The following is a 22011-nucleotide window of genomic DNA, read 5'->3' as shown; positions in this document are numbered from 1 at the left end:
GTATAATAAAAAAATTGCCATTGAAAAAATGATGTGGGACACATACAGCAAATGGGCTTTGTCTTGCTGTCTCACAATAAGCTCTTTAACTACTCTTGCTAAACTTGGACTGCTACTATTTCACCATATCTGTAAAATCAGAGAACAAGGACAATGATTTAGAAGGCAACAAAGAAAAGGGAAAAAGAAAAACTTTCCATTAACTAAAGGAACAATTTTGAACAAATTCTAGGAATGCTCTAGCATGAGTACTATTCTTACTTTTCTGAGAATTCATTAAACCTACATAAGCTTTAAATGTTAAAAAAATATTAACATTTAGGGTTTGTGAGTTGAATTCAACTTGATTTTCTGTAAACAAGAGTGATGACTGCTGGGTTAGTATGAGTGTGGGTGTCCAAGTGGTGCGGTTGCTGCCCTGTAAACTTATTCTCAGTAAACAAGCTACTGAGTCAATGTAAGGTCTGTTGAATGTGGGTGACTGGCACATTAAAAGGTTGGCACTTGTGGTACACAGTTGGTATTGGGCTGGGTGCCTGCCTGGGAGAAATTTAAATTTTTGCTGGAGCTATGCTTCTGGCAAACCTCAAATGCAATTTTGGTTTGAATAATAATCTCTGATTATTTTAAAAACTTCTGTCTCCAGCCTCATCAAGGGTCTCAGATTTAATTTTAATTTAAAAAAAAAACCCTTCAATAGAGACTAATCAGCTTAACACACGAGTACCTGAATGTTTTACAAGGAAAAGTTTAATTTCACCACATAATGAGTAAATGTAACTGATCGCATGTATAATTGGTTGCTTCCTTTTGTGATTTGGCTTTGTTACTTCAAAATACTGAATTGTAATAAACAGATTCAGAAAATGGATGAATGTTAAAGAGTTTAAATGATTTTTAAGTGCTATATCAGCCTAATTAATAGATGAAAATACCCTAACATGCACATCTATAGAATTTTCCTACTCCACATTTTAACATTAGAACAATCTAGACAAGAACAGGCCTTTCACCCCAACAAAACTCACTTCTACAACAACAACAACATTTATTTATATAGCACATTTTCATACAAACAGTAGCTCAAAGTGCTTTGCATAATAAAGAATAGAAAAATAAAAGACGCAATAAGAAAACAAAATAAATCAACATTATTTAACATCGAATAAGAGTAAGGTTCAATGGCCAGGGGGGACAGAAAAAACAAAAAAACTCCAGACGACTGGAGAAAAAATAAAATCTGTAGGGATTCCAGACCATGAGACCGCCCAGTCCCCTTTGGGCATTCTACCTAACATAAATAAAACAGTCCTCTTTTTATATTTAGGGTTCTCACGGAAGGGCTTGATGAAGATGGTCACGTAGAGTTCTGTCTTTTAATCCATCCATCCATCATTGTTGGAGCATCATGAAGCTTTGAGTAGGTGGAGGTGGCGCAGGCCACCACCACAAAGAAACCGGAAAAAGAAACAGAAAAGAGAGTAGGGGTCAGTACGGATTTTAGAGCCACCATGAATAGTTATTATGAAGAATTGAACATACAGAGTATCAGGATTAAGTTAAATTAAGTTAAATTGAAGTTATAGAAAGGCCATGTTAAAATAATGTGTTTTCAGCAGTGTTTTAAAGTGCTCTACTGTATCAGCCTGGCAAATTCCTATTGGCAGGCTATTCCAGATTTTAGGTGCATAGCAGCAGAAGTCCGCCTCACCACTTCTTTTAAGTTTTATTCTTGGAATTCTAAGTAGACACTCATTTGAGGATCTGAGGTTACGATTTGGAATATAAGGTGTCAGACATTCCGATATATAAGATGGGGCGAGATTATTTAAGACTTTATAAATCATAAGCAGAATTTTAAAGTCAATCCTGAATGACACAGGTAACCAGTGTAGTGACATTAAAACTGGAGAAATGTGTTCAGATTTTCTTTTCCTAGTTAGGATTCTAGCAGCTGCATTCTGCACTAGTTGCAAACGATTTATGTCTTTTTTGGGTAGTCCTGAGAGGAGTGCGTTACAGTAATCTAGTCGACTGAAAACAAACGCGTGAACTAATTTCTCAGGATCTTTAAGTGATATAAGTGGTCTAACTTTTGCTATGTTTCTTAAGTGAAAAAATGCTGTCCTAATGATCTGATGAATATGCGATTTAAAATTCAGATTACAGTCAACAATTACCCCTAAGCTTTTTACCTCTGTCTTGACTTTTAATCCTAATGTATCCAGTTTATTTCTAATAGCCTCATTGTATCCATTATTGCTAATCACTAAGATTTCAGTTTTCTCTTTATTTAACTTGAGAAAGTTACTATTCATCCATTCTGAGATACAAGTCAGACATTGTGTTAGTGAATCAAGAGAATCGGGGTCATCAGGTGCTATTGATAAGTACAGCTGTGTGTCATCAGCATAGCTGTGGTAACTCACGTTGTAACCTGAGATAATCTGACCTAACGGAAGCATGTAGATTGAGAAGAGCAGCGGACCCAGGATAGAGCCTTGTGGAACACCATATCGGATATCATGTGTCTTTGAGATGTGATTACCACAACTAACAAAGAATTTTCTACCTGCCAGGTAGGATTCAAACCAATTTAAGACACTGCCAGAGAGGCCCACCTATTGACTAAGGCGATTTCTAAGAATATTATGATCAATGGTATCAAATGTAGCACTCAGATCTAAGAGGATGAGAACAGATAAATGGCCTCTGTCTGCATTCACTCGCAAATCATTTACTACTTTAACAAGTGCCGTTTCTGTGCTGTGATTTGTTCTAAAACCCGACTGAAATTTATCAAGAATAGCATGTTTATTGAGGTGGTCATTTAATTGCATAATGACTGCCTTCTCCAGAACTTTACTTAAGAAAGGCAGGTTAGAGATGGGTCTAACATAACATCAGGTCCAGTTTTCTATTTTCCTAAAGTTCTAAAATATGTCACAATAATTGGTAACATTCCATGTGTCTATGGTTCTCTGTTTAAAGAAAGTTTGTGTGACATTTACCATTAACAGGTTTTTAGCTGTGTTCCAGTTGATCCTATTGAAAACATAGTCAGCTACATGTGATTACAAATTCATCTACTGTACTACTGTACCAATGTTTTCTTTTCAGTTTAAGATATCAGTTTAGGAACTGAATTGGAACTCTTTAAAATAACAATATGATAAAGAATATAGTGAAAATAAAATAAAATAAAAAATTTACCTTGTGGTGAATGTAAATACTGTAATACCACAATACTGTTAAGAAGATTTTATAACCAACAATATTAAAGCAAAAAACAAATAAACAGATGGGCATAGGCCATATGTACAAAAATATTAATAACATAATAATAGATACCAAAATACTAAAATTGTAACTTAGCTATACACATAAAATACATATATTTGTAAAAATTGTAAATAGAAAACTATCAGTTGTGGTCCTGCAAGGTTCATCCCAAGAAATATATGGGAGCCAGCTGGGTCACCCCGTTTAACTATAACAGAAACTTTTAAATGGAAATGGCACATGATGGTGCTTCTACAGAGCGTAATAGTTTATTGCCTATAGCGATAAGGTCTGGTTTGGACCTCTTTGGTCCAGAATAAGACACAACATTCTGTGAGTGCTTCATCTTTGTACTCCTCCAACCAGAAGGGGTGAGTCAATGGCCATCACTGGGCAATATCTACCTGAGTGGGGGAACGGAAAGATATGATACTGTTAGTAACAGTGCCCCCTTTCATTCTAGGGTTAGATTGTTTATCCAAAATAAGTCAGGAGGGTGATTCACACCCACACATGCATGAGACAGTATAATATTATCCTTTACCATACATGATATTATACAGGGTGGTCCAGATCTAATTATGCAGATCCAGATCGCCTGGATGACTTGATTTATGCAGGGACGATTCCAGTTCGGCACGAAGATGATTCTTCATGTCGTCAGTTCGCACACTTCTCGATAGTCCGGGATTTTTCAAATTATAGCGTAATGAAAATTGCATAATTAGATCTGGACCACCCTATACTGTTTCTGCTAGGACTGATTGCTCCTGTTTCTTTAAGTATAAAAAAGTAACAATGTATTGTGTACTACATAATTTAGAAAATTCTAATTAACATTGCATAAATTAACTTAGGTCATTGATGCAACCTGTAGTGAAAAGTACTGTATTTTCTAGATAGATCTTATATTTCAATTAGAAACAGGTCTCAAATTTCAACATAAAAGAACATTTCCAAAAAAATTTAAATGCTGTGTAAAATGTAAATAAACACACACTGTATATACGGTATAAAGTAATAGGAACCAGATGGGGTTTCAGCAGACATGATTATAATACTTGCAGATATTAGAGTGTAATGGGTGATAAGAGTATTGCAAGCAGTGTAGAGAGAATAGAGGATACCAGAAGAATGGAGAAAATTAATATTCATACCACTCTTTAAAAATAACAAAGTACAGGAATTGTCCAGAATGAAATACAAAGGAACAAATAGGAGCAATTGGGGAACAAAAATTATGGATGTAACAATTTGATTTATGAATGTAAATGAGCACAGCAGACCTTTTGTTCATCATTAGGCAGCAGGTCGAAAGAAGGAGAGAGGATTTCAAACTGGTAAGATCCTTGATGTCTTGGCCGGTGACTTGTTTGGTACCATATATTTGAAAGCTGCATTCTGTGTACTCGATCTTCCTTAGTTCAATGTGCAGATTATTTTCCTCCAGCCATGAATTCCAATGTGCGGTGAAAGATATCAGCAAGATAAACGTTGTTGGTGTATATCCGGGTCCATGGGTGTAGAGTGTGGATGTCTGAGGTGGCTGTGTCCATACTCCAATTTAATAACAGCAACAACAATGCTAAACCATGGTGGACTCCCACTGTGATGGAGAATGGGGGAAACAATTACAGCTGGGCAATGAACTGTGCTTATGTCATCTTTGTAGAGGAGCTTGTTCTATCAGACATATTCTTCTGGGATTCCCTGTTCTTGTATGGCCTGCCAAATGATCATATGTGGCACTTGATATAAAGACTAGTCCAAATCTAGGAACGCTATCAGGAATAGTATGTTTATCTCATGGTGCTGTTCTATAATGATCAATGTATATGACATGTATTGTGCCCCTTCCTTGAACAAAACTGCATTGTTTGGGCGTGTGGTAATAATAGACTGAACTCTCTCAAAAAATCTTCATGGAATAATATAATAAGTGAATCGGTTGGTAGTTGGTGCAATCACTAATATTTCATTTGCCTTACCAGATTCGTATGGTGAAGCTGGTCATCCAGTTGTGCGGGGTCTTGTTTTCCTCAATGATCTTGCAGAAGAGTATTGCCAGGAACTCAGCACCAATTCATCCCTATCAACTTTCAAAGCCTAGTTGTGATGTTGTCAGGGCAGTAGCCTTCTGATTTTTCATCTTCACTGTCTCAGTAATTGACAGTACCAGGCCAGTAACTGGATATACATTGGGAACATGTGGATGCAGGAATTCTGTATTGCTAATCATCTGGAAGTAACCACTCCAACACTGAAGAATGGCAGTTGGGTCATGTAGAATGTGTCCATTCTCACCTTTGATGTTTGTGACTTGGCTAATGTCTTGAGTGTATCAATGGCAAACACTAGCAATATGGTAAATTTTGTTCATGTCTCTGACATGTCCAGCTGCTCATACAGGTCCTCATAGTGAGCGGCCTTTGCCATGACTACTGCACCACAACTGACTTGATCATTTTTTACTGCACACGATTATGATCTTGACGTGATTGTTGCCAAACTTTATATGCCAGCTTCTTTTTTTTGATGGCTACCATATCTGTCAGTCAATGAAGCGCCTTCCAGACTTTTACAAGTGGACTTCAGCCTAATAATATATATATATATATATATATATATATACTGTTTATAAAATGCAAAGCATCTATTATATATTGCTTAACAGAAGTATTGCATTGAGTAAGTCTCTCCAGACTAACCTTCTTTCCTGAATATTTTTGGTCTAATGCATTGATTAGACTTTGACATAAGAAGGCTGTTTACTGTATGTGGGGTGTTCCTATACTGTCTGTGTTCAATTAATTTATACTAAGAACATATTTTATGTATTTTTCAGTTTTTACCATCAACCTCAAAATTCTCACATATAATTTCATGAAGTTTAAAGTAGGCTTGATGAAAGCGGTTTCATTGCATCACTGATGTAAATAAATGGATTAACATAAATTATGTATGAAAGTGACAGCGTCTCCATTGGTAGTGTAAAATAATAACAAAAATGTTTCAGGAATTGAGACCAGACATAGCATATTCATTTCTACCCACCCACAGTCTCCAAAATAAAATCAAATTGATAATTAAATGTCGCCAGGGTGGTACTTTACATAACGCTGTTAGACAGCTCACACAGTATATCTACAAATCTTTCAGAAAGTCTCTTATGAAATTTGTATACAATCTCTCTTTGACCACTTTGTAGCTTTGGTCACGCTTTCTTTCTAAAGAGTTTGGCTAACAAGTAAGAATGAAGTCAACACAGATGCTGGATGTAAGCAGAATAAACAGTTGCTTAAGCTCCCATTACACTTCTAATAAATATGAGTGAATGACCAGGCATCTTGAAAAAGACACTGGCTGGCAGTCACAAACCACTATCATACCTTTGGATAACATTAACTAACAGCTAAAGCACATGGCTAATTCAATTGGATAGTGAGAATCATGTTGCCCTTTTCAGATGAGAGGTGGTCCAGGACCGTATAGTTCTTGCCCTCATAAGCCAGATCTAAGCTCCAGCACGCAGTGATCTTAAAGGCCTTGCTTGGCTTGCTCCTATAAGGAAAGCAGAGTAACACATAACCCTTCACCATGTAACCCAGTGCTTCTGCAATTTCTTCATTGCTTCGCTAGACACAAAATTGCTCTGTGGTGGAAATCCACCTTCCCATTAGAAATAAAACCTATAAGTGGTACTTCTTTTTTATTTTGTATCACTGCTGCTGTTGAACCTAAAAAAAGGACTTACGTAGGTAGATGTCTGTCTTTCAGGGATCATTGGGACGTGTAACAAACCAGCCACAGAGGACCATGGGACTGATTTTGAAGATATCCTGAATGAGCCCTCCTATAAAGCACCACTCATGAACTCTCCTGTGTTGTTATGTTAAACTTCCTGAACACTCAAGTATTACTTGCTTCTTAAAAAAGGGCGGGAATTCAAACACTCAAAGAAATTAAAATCAAAGTTCTTTTACTATCCCAGAAACCATATATGAAACACAAGGAATTGTTAAAAAATGTTAAGTAAGTTTCAAAATCCCTTTTCCTTCCTCTTCTCTTTCTCTCACCCATCATTTAGGCCTCACACATCCTCCTGTCTATTGAGTTCTTCCTCCAGTTTACCTTCTGACTCCATATTCAATGCTGTAGTGGTGATAATATATCAACTCCAAGAAAGACTCCAGTCCACCTCCGCTCTTACATTTAATATATGTGTAACAATGCCCAATCCTAGGGGTGGGCAGTTTGATCAGTTGATTAAGAAAATGTGTCCTGGTTTAAGTCTTTGTACACCCTACTTCTAAAACATCCCTCCGAAAAGTCCCACAGTCCTCCCCTCAAGATCTCTCTGTGCAATCCTGAGCTCTGAAATGCACTTAAAGGACTGGGTACTAATAGCATAAGTTGATGTCTCATATTCCTCATAATAGGACACAGGGCAGCACCCATACCATGTTGATGACTTGCTATGCCATGTGGCAGTTTTGGAAAATTCAGCTAAGCCTGTGCCAAACTGACATAAACACCTATTAACCAGACAGCTATGCTTTCTTGATATCTGCTGGACTACCTTCTCCCTATTGACCTGGATAAGCATTACCTGCTTGTATCCATTGTCATAACTTTCTGGATTTGTTAGTACTACTACTCACTACTCTTTCAGAACACTCAGAACCACTACACAGCATGATTACCCCTATCATATGTTTGCCCACTTCACTGTAATAGGCCTTTCACCCTTAATATGTAAGGGGATTGTTGAACCCATTCTTCTGGAATAGAGTGACGTATTTTTAAAACATTTTTTGTTTACCTTGCATCCAGTAAGTGTTAACATAATACATACTGGTAAGAACTTCTCATGTACATGTAACAATACTACTACTACTATTGTTATTACTACTACTACTACCACCCATAGTGATTTGCACTGTAGTGGCCTAAACACAAAACAGAACTGATAATCACCCAAGTTCCAGTTCAGAAAGAATCTTTTATTTAACACAAAACATTTTTTAAAAAAGGCTCCAAACTATACCAGAAGGTAAACCCAGCATAATAAACACAACAATCATGATGGTCTTCTTTCTCATAAACTTAAACGTCTTATAAAAAAATCATATTCAGTATCTGGCTTGTTTTTTGATTGGTTTTAATGGTCTGTACCAGTAAGCTTTTACCAATTTTAAACAAATATTTCCAAACCCATTAACTCTATAGTTCTATCTGCTTGTGACACAAAACTTAACTCCATAATATCCATCCATCATCCAACCCGCTATATCCTAACACAGGGTCATGGGGGGTCTGCTGGAGCCAATCCCAGCCAACACAGGGCACAAGGCAGGAAACAAACCCCGGGCAGAGCGCCAGCCCACTGCAGTCCATAATATCGCTTTAGCAATACCATTGTTACTAAAACTCAAACTGAAACTAATATATGAAAAAACAGGAAAGTTCTTGTGAACTAGAAACTAAACTAAAAATACATCATGAAGGCTAACTAAAACTAAACTGAATTTCCATGCATCATCAGGATTAATATAGAAAGAAAAACTGGTATAAAAAGGCAAAACTGCAATAACCTTAATCTTTACTAAAGAAATCAGAATCTGATTAAAATGACTTCAAGAGTTTGTGAACTTTGACCCGGACACACACAGACGGACAACATAGTTCCACCACACACTATTTATTTACACTATTTACAAATTACGTGCAACCCAAAACCCCAGTGCCTCTTGCATCGATTCCCCAAAGTCCAGGGCTCACAGTCTCTGTGCCTTTCTTTCCTGGCCACCTCCAGTCCTCTCTTCAGCTCTGTTCACTTCCACCCGACATCCACTGCTCACTGAAGGGAGGCGACCCCTTATATATGATTCCCGGACGAGCACCAGGTGTTCCCGGCATTCTTCCCTTGGCCACGCCCCAGCGTGGCGGAAGTGCCGGCTGTCCTCCCGGCAGCTCTCTGGGTGTCCTCCAAAGTCTTCCCCTTGGCACTTCCTGGTGCCACGGGACCCTACAGGGCTGGGCTTCCAAGCCCTCTACTCGAGGCCTCCAGCATAACCAGGACGGACGCCCCCTCTCGGTCTGGAGGAGGCACAAGCCCTCCTCTGGTCCTCCTGGGCATCCCCGGCCGGGGACCACACGGGATATACCGGCATCGGGGCCACGGGTCCCTACAGGGCTGGGCTTCCAAGCCCTTTACCCGAGGCCCCCAACATAACTAGGATGGACGCCCCCTCGCAGTCTGGAGGAGGCACAAGCCCTCCTCTCGTCCTCCTGGGACCACAAGTTATAAACCAATTTCCAATATTCACTTCCATTTTGATATTTTAGAGAAAACTGTAACCGTTCAAGTTGAATCTTATCGTAAGAATAAAGTCTTTAAAAAACTGATATACAGATACCTGTATGTATAAATATTGGTCTGGCTTTCACCCAGGTTACAGTGCAGAAACTGGTCATTCATGCTGTACTTAATATTCTAAACTTTTTTTGAAACAGTGTAATCTATCATTAATATACTTTTTGATTGAAGTTCTTCTTATGAAACAGTTGGGAAAGTATATAAAATGCAAATAAAAACAAAAAGCTCTGATTTGTAAATGCTGTTTTGTTTATGCTTAAGACAAGATATGTAAGATTTTGGCTCATAAAATTAAAATTTGCAAATATTAGGTAATTGAAATCTGCAACACATTCCACGGGGCAGCACGGTGGTGCAGTGGTAGCGCTGCTGCCTCGCAGTTAGGAGACCCGGGTTCGCTTCCCGGGTCCTCCCTGCGTGGAGTTTGCATGTTCTCCCCGTGTCTGAGTGGGTTTCCTCCCACAATCCAAAGACATGCAGGTTAGGTGGATTGGCGATTCTACATTGGCTCTAGTGTGTGCTTGGTGTATGGGTGTGTTTGTGTGTGTCCTGCGGTGGGTTGGCACCCTGCCCAGGATTGGTTCCTGTGTTGGCTGGGATTGGCTCCAGCAGACCCCCGTGACCCTGTATTCGGATTCAGCGGGTTGGAAAATGGATGGATGGAACACATTCCACAAAAGTTAGGACAGAAGCCTATTTAAATTTGGAATTTGTCAGAAATCCTGTTTGATAAATAGGTGGCACTATCATGATTTAGTATAAAAGGAAGGCCCCCCCAAAGGCTCAGTCATTTAGAAAAAAGGATGGAGTTTGTGCTAAACAAACAGTTGGACAGTTTAGAAGAAACATTTCTCAATGTATGATTGAAAAGAATGTTGAGATTTCAGCATTTATGATCCATTACATACTTAAAAGATTTAGAGAATTGGGGAAAGTAAAGAGCAAGGTTGCAAATCAGTATTGAATACACATGACCTTCAATCCCTCAGATAGCAAGCAGAAAAAAACTGACATTCTTCTCAAATAAATGTAATCACACTGGCTTGGGAAGTTTGGGAGTAAATTCAAAAAACAATTGCTAGAAAGCACAGTTTGTCACAGCATCCACAAAAGGAAACTAAAATTATACTTCGTCAAGCAGAAGCCATTCATAATTCAACATTCAGAAACTTGGGAAATTCTTTAGGCTAAAGTTCGGCTGAGATGGACTGGTGTAAAGTGGAAGTGTGCGCTGTGGTTTCAGGAGTCCACCAATCAAAGTATTTTTAAAGAAAATGGACATTGTGCTCTTCAGACCAAAATGGATATGGATAATATTTTTCTACCAACACCAATTTCAAAATCCAATGTCTGTCAAGATATGGGGGTACTGTTAGTACCCATGACATGGTAAACTTGAACATCTGTAAAGGCACCATTAATGCAGAAGGGTATGCATGCATTTTGGAGCAACATACAGTAAGCTGCTATCCAGACTACGTCTTTTTCAGAGATATCCTTGTTTATTTCAGTGAGACAATGTAAAAACACATTTAATGTGAATTATAACAGTGTGGCTTCACAATCAAAGAGTGGAGGTGCTAGACTGGCAAGCCTGCAGTCCAAACCTTTCTCCCATTTAAAATGTGCGGCACATTATAAAGAACAAAATACACAATGCACACCCAAGACTGTTGGGCAACTGAAGCCTAATATCAAGCAAGAATGGGTAAAAATGTCCACTTTCAACATTACGATTAGTGTCTTTAGTTCTGTGGCCTGCAGAGGCCTGCCACCCAAACCTGACACAGCCAGATGCAAGACACAACTTAAGCACACATGCTTTTATTTTTTTATTTCCTTTTTCCTTGTGGGAAACGCCTTCTCCCATTTCCCACCTGTACAGGAAAGTTTAAAGCACTAGAACAGAGCACCGAAGCTCACTTTTCTACTTCATGTTTCTTTCACTTACTCTTCCTCTCCCTTTCCCTTTGCCTCCACTCCTCCTCCAGTAAGCGTTATCCACCTCTTCTCGACTCTGGCTTTTGTTGGAGTAGTGGTCGCTGGCTCCTTTTATAGGTCACCTGGAAGGGCTCCAGTGTACAAAAATGTAATGAAAAAAATCAAACAAACCACATAAACTGAAGAGAAAGTCCAAAATTGCTGAAATCCGAAAATTCACTTCCTTATGTTTCAGTGTCTAGCAGAATCATCTGGCACCAAAATGTACACTTCAGCCTTGTAAAGAAATATTAAAAATGGTTTTGTAAGTCCCTATTGTAGCTAAGAAATCATTCTTGCAAAAGGGCATAATGCAAAGGTGAGTGCACATCATAAAACACACAGCAACACCCAGTGGCAAAAAGATTTATGGAGCTTTGCATCCAAATTAAATTTTTTTGGTTCACACTGGCGCCTGTTTGAAGTTTTCTGAGAAAACATAGTGGTCAGTAGCTCTGTCGTAGTCTGGAGTGCATTTCAACCAAAAATCATTAATTGAATGATGACGGCTGAGAACAAAACTTGATTCATCATGCTATACCTTCAGGAAAGTGACTTAATGGAAAAACCTTCATCTTTCAGCATGCTAAAGACCCCAAGCACACTACAAATACAATCAGTACTTACTTGGAGAGGAAGTCTGTAGATGGAAGACTAGCATTAAACTGGCCATGTCAAAGCCCCAATCTCAACATAACTGAAACTGTATGGATCATCTGGACAGAGAAAAGGTCAAAAAGAAGAGTTATGACAAATTCTGCAAGATACTTGGAGTAATTTGTCAGAGTACTTCTTGGAAAAATTATACAGCAGTGACCCAAGTGTAGCTTTTCAGTTTTGCATTATAGAGGAGGCCACACAAAATACAAACCTCTTTTAAAAACACAAGACTGTCTAGTCATTTTTTATTTCAGCAATATTTAATTGTGTTTTTTCTAACATAACACTGTGTTTTCATAAGTAAATAAACTCATACTGTGCAGATAATATTGTTTTAAAAGTTTTTTGTTCACATTTTTTATGACATATTGTGGCGAGTTGCTGGGGCTGCTACCCAGCCAGGACGCCCAGGAGAACCGGAGGAGGTCTTGTGCCTCCTCCAGACCACCAGGGGGCGACCGCCCTGGTGGCTTTGGGGACCACAGGTACAGAGCTTTGAAGCTCAGCCCTATAGGGGCCTGTGGTCACCGCCAGGGGGTGCCCCGATGCCTATGGAGCCCTAGACCTCAGCACTTCTGCCACACCCGGAAGTGCTGGGGGGAAGAGGATCAGGGACACCTGGAGTGCTTCAGAGTGCACAGCTGGTACCTCCGCCACACTGGGGAGCGTTAGCGGAGGCTTGTCAGGAAGCACCTGGAGCTTGTCCGGGTGTGAATAAAAGGGGCCGCCTCCCTCCATTCGTTGGCTGGAGTCAGAAACGAAGGAAGATAAGGTCTTGGAGGAGGAAAGGAGGTAGCCTGAAGACTGAAAGAGGCAGTGTGAGGCCTGGACTTTGGGGGAGTTTTGGGGGTTTGTGTGCACTTATTTGTAAATAGTGCCTGTAAATAAACATGTGCTGATGCGTAATACGATGTCTACCTGTCTGTGACCGGGGCTCGTTCCGCACACATATTTGTGAAACATGAATGTAGGGATTGCAAAAAATACTGCCCAGAATGGAGAACACTACTTAATATTTGTGAAGCTTAGCAGCAAAAAAAGTATGAAAATAATGTTTTTTTCACATTAAATTCCTGTATTGAGTACTTTGTAAATTTAAGGGGTTGTGCAGTGCAGTGCAATAAAGCAAAGATATCTAGCCCTGTTCCTCTGCATACATCTTGAAGAAGAATATAAGACAAAGGGGGCAACAGCATTTATAAAGACCATAAGGCCCAAGAAGTGAAATGGGGACACATTTGTTTACCTGATGGACTTAATAAACAGGGAGTCAACCACACCATCCTTGATTGAAAGATAACAAAGAAGAGATATGGAAAGAAGCAACACAAGATACAAAATTAAGGACAAGGAAGCACAAACAAAGAAGCAATACACAAAATTAAGGACAATAAAATGGACTAACCAATGGAACTTTTGATGTTATAAATAACATTGTAACCAATAAAAAATAATGTGAACAAATATGATAATGCACTTTGAGCCTATTTAATAAGAAAATACACAGGCATCCCATGCAGAGACACTTGCTGCAGCAGAGACATTCAGAGAATCATTACGGCTCGCCTGCAGCCTCCAAGACTATCAGACACTCAACCAAGATTCAATGATCGCAGGGAAAGAAGAGAAAGGACAAGGCCACTGAGCCCTCCTGGGTGCTTGTGCCTCCCTTGGTTATTTTATATGGATTTGGGAAGTATATTAAAAAACTGAAATGCATTGCAAAAACGTTGTTCGTTTGTTGAAACAACTTCTTACAGGTAATATTTTCTGATGAATTAGAAGTTTTCAGATTTGTATTTAAGATACAGGAAACATGGTAATGGAGTGATTCTGAATTAAAGTGACTGCTTTTAAATGCCAATAATAATAATGATAATCCAATATGTAAGTGCTACTGTATATCACTGTCATGCCTGGACAACATAAGTCCATAGCACCAATCATGTACTGTATAGTTGTAGTTGATAGCACACTTCCAGTGCCAAAGTAAATTTGCTGACAGGAGCAACCAGAAGGCATTTCCAGGTGGGCCTGAGGGTGGTCACCTTTCAGTTTCCTGGATGACAATAACTGCAGTGGCTCTTCAAGATCTATCTAGGCATGCAATATTCCTGAAAAGTAATATCCAGCAATAGGTGATAATATCCTTGATAGATTTCAGGGTGGTGCAGGAGATGTCTTTGAAGCTACACACAAAGTCATACCAATAAAGCCAGAGCATCTGGCATAGCCATCACAGGTGGCTTTTAACAACCTCATGGCAGGAGCAGCAAGGCCAATTCTGCGTATGATGTCTGGAGAGTACATTCTTTTACAACTCTGTATACTTCTCAGGTATGTGAACTCTAAGACCTGCTACTATTTCTGACCCTTGAAAATGATGGAAACTGTGTTGTTTCTGATCTATAAATCCTGCAGTTTTATTTTCTGGCAGGACACTTGAAGACACAGATGGAATGCCACCAATTCAGATTTCTCTAGCAATGTATCCAACAAATCAAGGTGGGTAAAGTGGTGTTCTGACAAGGTTTTGAGACATTTTTCTGGGCAATGCACTCAGAAATCCAGCCTATGGTCCTGCAAAACAATACAAGAACCAGGGTGCATCCCTGTCTGACTTCAGAGGAGGTCACAAAACTCTGGGAGAGACAGCAGATCAGTCCTCACTTTAGAAATAGTTCCTTCATGGAGGATCTTTATGAGGTTGAGAAGGAATACCAGAACAAACATTTCTTGAAGAGCTTTCTATAGAGAACCTCATAGTCTGCTGAGTAAAATGCTGCTTTCAAATCTAAATAAGAAATGTGCAATGGCCAAATAGCTCTCAATGTATCTGTGAGAGTAGCCTGAGAGCGGGACTAGCATTCATCGTGGAGTGGCATGCAGTAATGATTGATTGATGAGGACAATGTCTCTGTTTCACGAGAGGCTGGGGTTTTGCAAGAAGGACATGAGCAAGCAGAACAGTGTATATGAGAAAATCTATTTGATATACTGTATGTGTGTATACATCATAATGCTAAAGAGATACATGGGATCTTGTCTATCATTGCTCCATTCTTATTCCTGCAGGGATGTATATAATAGTGAATGTCTCTAGGAGTTTCTACAATAATACATGTACAGTAAAGATGTGATGTTTCAGGCCGGAGAGGCTAAGAGTTTTGCCTGTGTGAGGGCTTACAGAGGTGTACAGGAACCTTGTGGTTGTGCAATCATTTCAGAGAAGGCTTTATGTGAAAGTGTAAGAAAGAAAAAACACTGTTGTGTCTTGATTACAACATTAATTATACATTTTTTTATCAAATCAAAAAAGAAGTTCATGGTTCTATAATGGCTGTGCTTTCATATTTTAAATAAGCCAGGCAATTAAAACATAGAAATGAATGCTACAAGGTCTGATACACTTTTGATGGCCTGGAATATATAGTAATATAACAAGTGAAACTGTTACGTTTCCTGTTTTGGTATACTTTAACTTAAAAAATAAGTTAATATGTGGAAGCGTTTTGACAAGAACAGGCCATTCTGATTAACAAAGCTTGTTGTTATTATTCACATAAACTTCCTGAAATCTTCTTGAGTCAAGATGTGAATGGCTCTGGAGTGCTGCTTGGTTAATGTGTTTTTGCTTCTTGAGTCATCAAAATAGACAGTGAGGAAAAAAATGTGGTTAAAATGAATTTTGTTAAGCATGTATATCAATAGCTTTACCTCTTTGAAGTGGTTGCTTGTTGAAGAAGTTAATGGAAAATGCTGCAGCATACTGTATAACATTATAGAAGGAAAGGAAGCTTGAATTTTTGAAACAGCAAATGTGACTTGACAACTTGACAATGAGACATACTACAGCAATACAGCATCCCAAATCTTCTGGAAGAAATCCATATTAGATCCCTCTGTGTACACATCTTTGCCATTGAAATTATTTAATGTAAGAAGATTCACCACAAAAATTTATGACATCAAGAAACAAGTAGCACTGCCATACTGAAGTCATTAAAGAAACAGGTTTGCACTGCACTTTTTTAAAATAAAGCAGCCCACAATATGTGTCCCTTGGGTTTAATGTGGATGTTCTGATGCATAGTAGGGTGGAGCCTAGCTGGCCCAGTAAATAATACAGAATGCAATAGGAAACAGCTTGAGGTGAGCTAGAGTAACCACATGAATGAATGACAGGAAAACAATCATACCATTCTCTTGTGCTCCATAAGACAAGGTGCAACAAGGTGTGCAGAGTCCATAAAGACTTCCTGCCGAGCTCTCCAACTTGTAATTCATATGCTCACAAGCAGAGATTTATAAAGAACAAAATGTTACACTAGCAAAATGTAAACAAAGTGGTAAGTGAAATACTTAAAAGAACTGACTGTACGTGTATTATACTAGCTATTTGGTGCATGTCTGCCTACTGTCCACTAAACACATTAGACACACTTCCTCTCAACTCTAAGTCTCTCTCCTCAAATCTCTAACTATAGAGGACACTTTCAAAGTAAAGGAAACATGTGAGTAAATAAGGGATGAATGTTATACATTTTTAATTTTACAATAACCCTGTGTATAAAGTATGAATAAAGTTGTATATACAGTCATATGAAAAAGTTTGGGAACCCCTCTCAGCTTGCATAATAATTTACTCTACTTTCAACAAAAAAGATAACAGTGGTATGTCTTTCATTTCCTAGGAACATCTGAGTACCGGGGTGTTTTCCAAAAAATGATTTTTAGCAAAGCAGTATTTAGTTGTCCATCCATCTTCCAACCTGCTGAATCCAAACACAGGCTCATGGCCAATCCCAGCCAACACAGGAACCCATCCTGGGCAGGGTGCCAACCCACCACAGGACACACTAGGGCCAATTTAGAATCTCCAATCCACCTAACCTGCATGTCTTTGGACTGTGGGAGGAAACAGGAGGGCCCAGAGGAAACCCACACAGACACGGGGAGAACAAGTAAAAACTCCACGCAGGGAGGACCCAGGAAGTGAACCCAGGTCTCCTAACTGCGAAGCAGCAGCACTACCACTGCACCACCGTGCCACCCTAGTATTTAGTTGTATGAAATTAAATCAAATTTGAAAAATTGTCTGTGCAATAATTTGAGTCCTCTTGTAATTTTGCTGATTTGAATGCATGTAACTGCTCAATACTGATTACTTGCAACTCCAAATTGGTTGGATTAGCTCGTTAAGCCTTGAACTTCATAGACAGGTGTGTCCAATCATGACAAATAGGTATTTAAGGTGGTCAATTGCAAGTTGTGCTTCTCTTTGACTCTCCTCTGAAGAGTGACAGCATGGGATCCTCAAAGCAACTCTCAAAAGATCTGAAAACAAAGATTGTTCAGTCTCATGGTTTAGGGGAAGGCTAGAAAAAGCTATCTCAGAGGTTTAAACTGTCAGTTTCAAATGTAAGGAATGTATTTAGGAAATGGAAGGCCACAGGCACAGTTTCTGTTAAACCCAGGTCTGGCAGGCCAAAAAAAATACAGGAGTGGCATAGGCGCAGGATTGTGAGAATGGTTACAGACAACCCACACAGCAACTCCAAAGACCTGCAAGAACATCTTGTTGCAGATGGTGTATCAGTACATTGTTCTACAATTCAGCGCAATTTGCACAAAGAACATCTGTATGGCAGGGTGATGAGAAAGAAGCCCTTTCTGCACTCACGCCACAAACAGAGTCGCTTGTATGCAAATGCTCATTTAGAAAAGCCAGATTCATTTTGGAACAAAGTGCTTTGGACTGATGAGACAAAAATTTAGTTATTTGGTCATAACAAAAAGTGCTTTGCATGGTGGAAGAACACCGCACTCCAAGAAAAACACCTGCTACCTACTGTCAAAGTTGGGGGATTTTCCATCATGCTGTGTGGCTAGTTCAGGGATTGGGCCCTCGTTAAAGTCGAGGGTCGGATGAATTCAACCCAATATCAACAAATTCTTCAGGATAATGTTCAAGCATCAGTCACAAATCAGAAGTTACGCAGGGGTTGGATATTCCAACAAGACAATGACCCAAAACACAATTCGAAATCTATAAAGGCATTCATGCAGAGGGAGAAGTACAATGTTCTGGAATGGCCATCACAGTCCCCTGACATGAATATCATCGAAAATCTATGGGATGATTTGAAGAAGGCTGTCCATGCTCGGCAGCCATCAAATTTAACTGAACTGGAGAGATTTTGTATGGAAGAATGGTCAAAAATACCTCCATCCAGAATCCAGATATTCATCAAAGGCTATAGGAGACATCTAGAGGGTGTTATATTTGCAAAATATTGATGTAATATCTCTGTTGGGGTGCCCAAATTTATGCACCTTTCTATTCCAAAAGGCATGTCATATATTAAAAGAAAGCTGCTACTTTGAAAGCTCAGCCAGTGATAAACAACAATCTAAAGAAATAAGAGGGGTTCTCAAACATTTTCATATGACTGTATAAACATGGACTGATTTTTTGGCACCCTTACAGTTTATTGAAAGGGTGGTATGGTTCCTGAAAAATGAGTAAATGAAAAGCAATTGTCCCATGTATACCTGCATGCCTTTGGTATGTCTTAGAGTAAAGTAAAGGAAGTGTGAAAAGAGGTAAAGTGTTGCTTATTCTACAAAGATATTCTAAAATCACTTGGACACATTTGTTTGTACCCCAGAAAAGATCATAAATAACTAGATTAGACTGATTTTTCAAACTAGCTGATTTATTTAATTAGTATCACACATCTGTGCAGTCAATCATTCAGCCTATTTAAATGCAGAACAGTAGTTGTTATGTTGTGTTATTAATGTTATTTAATTTGGACAGTAGGTGGCACTGTACAAATATGATATAAATAGAACTGGGAGAGGGATGGGAAGAGAGTTCCCAGAAGGAGATTGTATGATAGAGGTCTTTCTGTAAAAAAAATGGTATTTGGAGATTTCTTTGTGTACTAATCAATCCAACAGTAGTAACTCTGCTGTTTGGTATCATCATGTGTCCCACACTGAATATGGACCAGAGATGCAAAAGAGAAAGTTGTCTATGGTGATCAGAAAGAAAATTATAGACAAGCATGTTAAAAGCAAAGGCTATAAGACCATCTCAAAACAACTTTTTGTCCCTTTGACAACAGTTGCAAATATTATTAAAGTTTAAGGTCCAAAGGACTGTTGCCAACCTTCCTGGACACATGTGCAAACAGAAAAGTTAACCTTAGAATGAGTAGAAGAGAGTGAGAATGGTAGACAAAAAGGCAAAGACAGCTTTCAAATTGATACAAGGTCAAGGTCCATCAGTGCACGATTGCACCATGCGTCACTTTTTGAGTGACAGTAGGCTCAATGGAAGAAGCTCTCCCACAACATGATACTGTCACCACATTGCTTCAACATAGGGATGACATTAGGCAGGAGATGAGCAATGCCTGGGCTTCAACAGACATAGTGCTTGAAGTTCTACCCAAAGAGTGTTTTAATTTTTCTCACATCAGACTGGAGAATTTTTACCTTGTGCTCTCAGAGTCCTTTAAATAGTCATATACCTTTTATTCAAGAGTGGCTTCCTTGTAGCCACTCTGCCATTAATGCCTGATTGATAAAGTGCTGAGATGGTCGTCCGTGCGCTCTCATTTTCTGAAGCTCCATTAGAGTGACCACTGGGTTCTTGGCCACTTCCCCGAGCAAGACTCTTCTTGCTTGGGTGGCCAAATAGCCAATTCTAGGAAGAGTCCTGGGGGAATCCAAACTTCTCCAAATTTCATAATTATTGCTAACAGTGTGCTCCTGGGAACACTCAAGGATTTGGAAAGATTTTGTACTCCTGATGTATGCCTCACCACAGTTTTATTGTGAAGGTTTACAGGGTGTTCCTTGGACTTCATGGCTAGATTTTTGTCCCAACATGTTATGTGAATTTTGGGACCTTATATAGACAGGGATGTGCCTTTGTAAGCGATGTCCAATCAATTCAGTTTGCCACAGGGGGACTCTAATCAAGTTCTGGTCTCACCTCAAGGACAATTAAAGCAACCAGAATGCTCCTGACCACAACTCGGAGTGCCAGACCAAAGGCTCTGAATGCTTACATCAATGATAGATTTCAGTTTTTGATTTTGAATACATTAGCAAACTTTTCTGAAAATATATTTTCACTTTGTCATTATGGGTTATTGAGTATAGACTGATGTGCAAAATTGGCAAATGTATCCATTTAAAATTAAATCTACAACACAATAATGTGTGCAGAAAGTGGAGAGGTCTGAATTCTTTCTGAATGCACAATAATTATTGTATAGTATACTTGGCTCATAACTGAAAGTGTATCTTTATAAGATAAATTGATTTGAGAGAGGTATTGAGAGAAAATTCATTATTAGGAAAATTTGCCTAGAGCTTAAGAGATGAAGAATGTTAATGTTTCATGAAGAATAGTGAGTAAGATGTGATTGTGAAAAAGACATCATCAGATGTATCTCTTCATTGGTGGAAGATGCAAGGAAAAATAGACAAGTACCATTTAGTATTTCACTACAAAATTTAACTTAAAACTTAAGAGAATGATACTTGGGGCAAGGAGTATCTCATTTACACTTAAAATTATTACCTTGGAGTTTTAAGTCGTGCAAACAACACAAACTGTTGTTTACTTTGCAATGGAAAAATGTACAGTATTTGGTCAAATAGGTATGGCATATGCCACAAAACTCGACAGGCTTGAATTCTTGTTTTCTAAACTGAAGTGTTCTGTTGGCATGATTTAAGTTCACTGATTACCCTTATTGAGCAAGGCAAGGCATTCAATGCCAAGGTATTTGTTTCCTAAAGTTATGAGAACCTTTCAGGATGGCAATGCACATATCCACAGTGTACAAGCTGTGAATGAATGGCTTAAAGAACATTGCAACAATGTAAACCATATGTCCTTGTTATTGCATTCACCAGATTTGAAGCCGACTAAGCACTTAGTGAGCCAGTATTATCAATGCCAGCATTCATTTTATTTAATTAACACAATGATGTCATATCCCTCCAAAACAGTTCTCAAAATTGGAATGGAAAGGTGCACTGAACTTTTATCCATGATGTGCTTTTTACACATTTGTCTCCCTTACTATAGATTTCAATCATATTTTGTGAGTTTTGACCTGTTTTGTTGATTTTTAATATTAATATTTTCATTTTTATATAATGTTAATGCTGTTGCTCTTATGATTTGTTTTGGTTATTATTGCTTGAACTTTGTGCTTTCATGTAGTGGTTGTGGTCAAATTTTGATGTAGCAACTGGTGCTGTTGCCATCACGTGACCCCTTTGCATGCTTCATGATGACGTCATTTACCTAAGGCTATATAATACAGCAGCATGCATCTCTCACTATTGAGGTTTGTGGGTAAATTCCATAAAAGTATTCTAATGGGATGTGTGAATGAAGTTAGTTCTTTCAGTAAAAAGAAATTGTGCTTTTGGTACGTTTGGTGGGTTTTCATTTGCTGTTTCAATTTAGTAGACTTCTGATTTTTTTGACTCAGGCTTGTTTAGACTATGACAACTCTAATGCTGGATGGTTTTTCAAATCCTACGATCAGACAAAGTGGAAAAAGCAAGAGGAGGACTGGAAGTGAGTGAATGAACAATGGTAAAAAAGTGAGCACATTGCTATTAAAACTCAAATGTGTTATCAAATTGTTGGAATACTGACTGCTCATGTCACT

This window comes from Polypterus senegalus, chromosome 3, assembly GCF_016835505.1.
Source record: "Polypterus senegalus isolate Bchr_013 chromosome 3, ASM1683550v1, whole genome shotgun sequence".
Taxonomy (NCBI): Eukaryota; Metazoa; Chordata; class Cladistia; order Polypteriformes; family Polypteridae; genus Polypterus; species Polypterus senegalus.
This window is presented reverse-complemented; position numbering follows the sequence as displayed.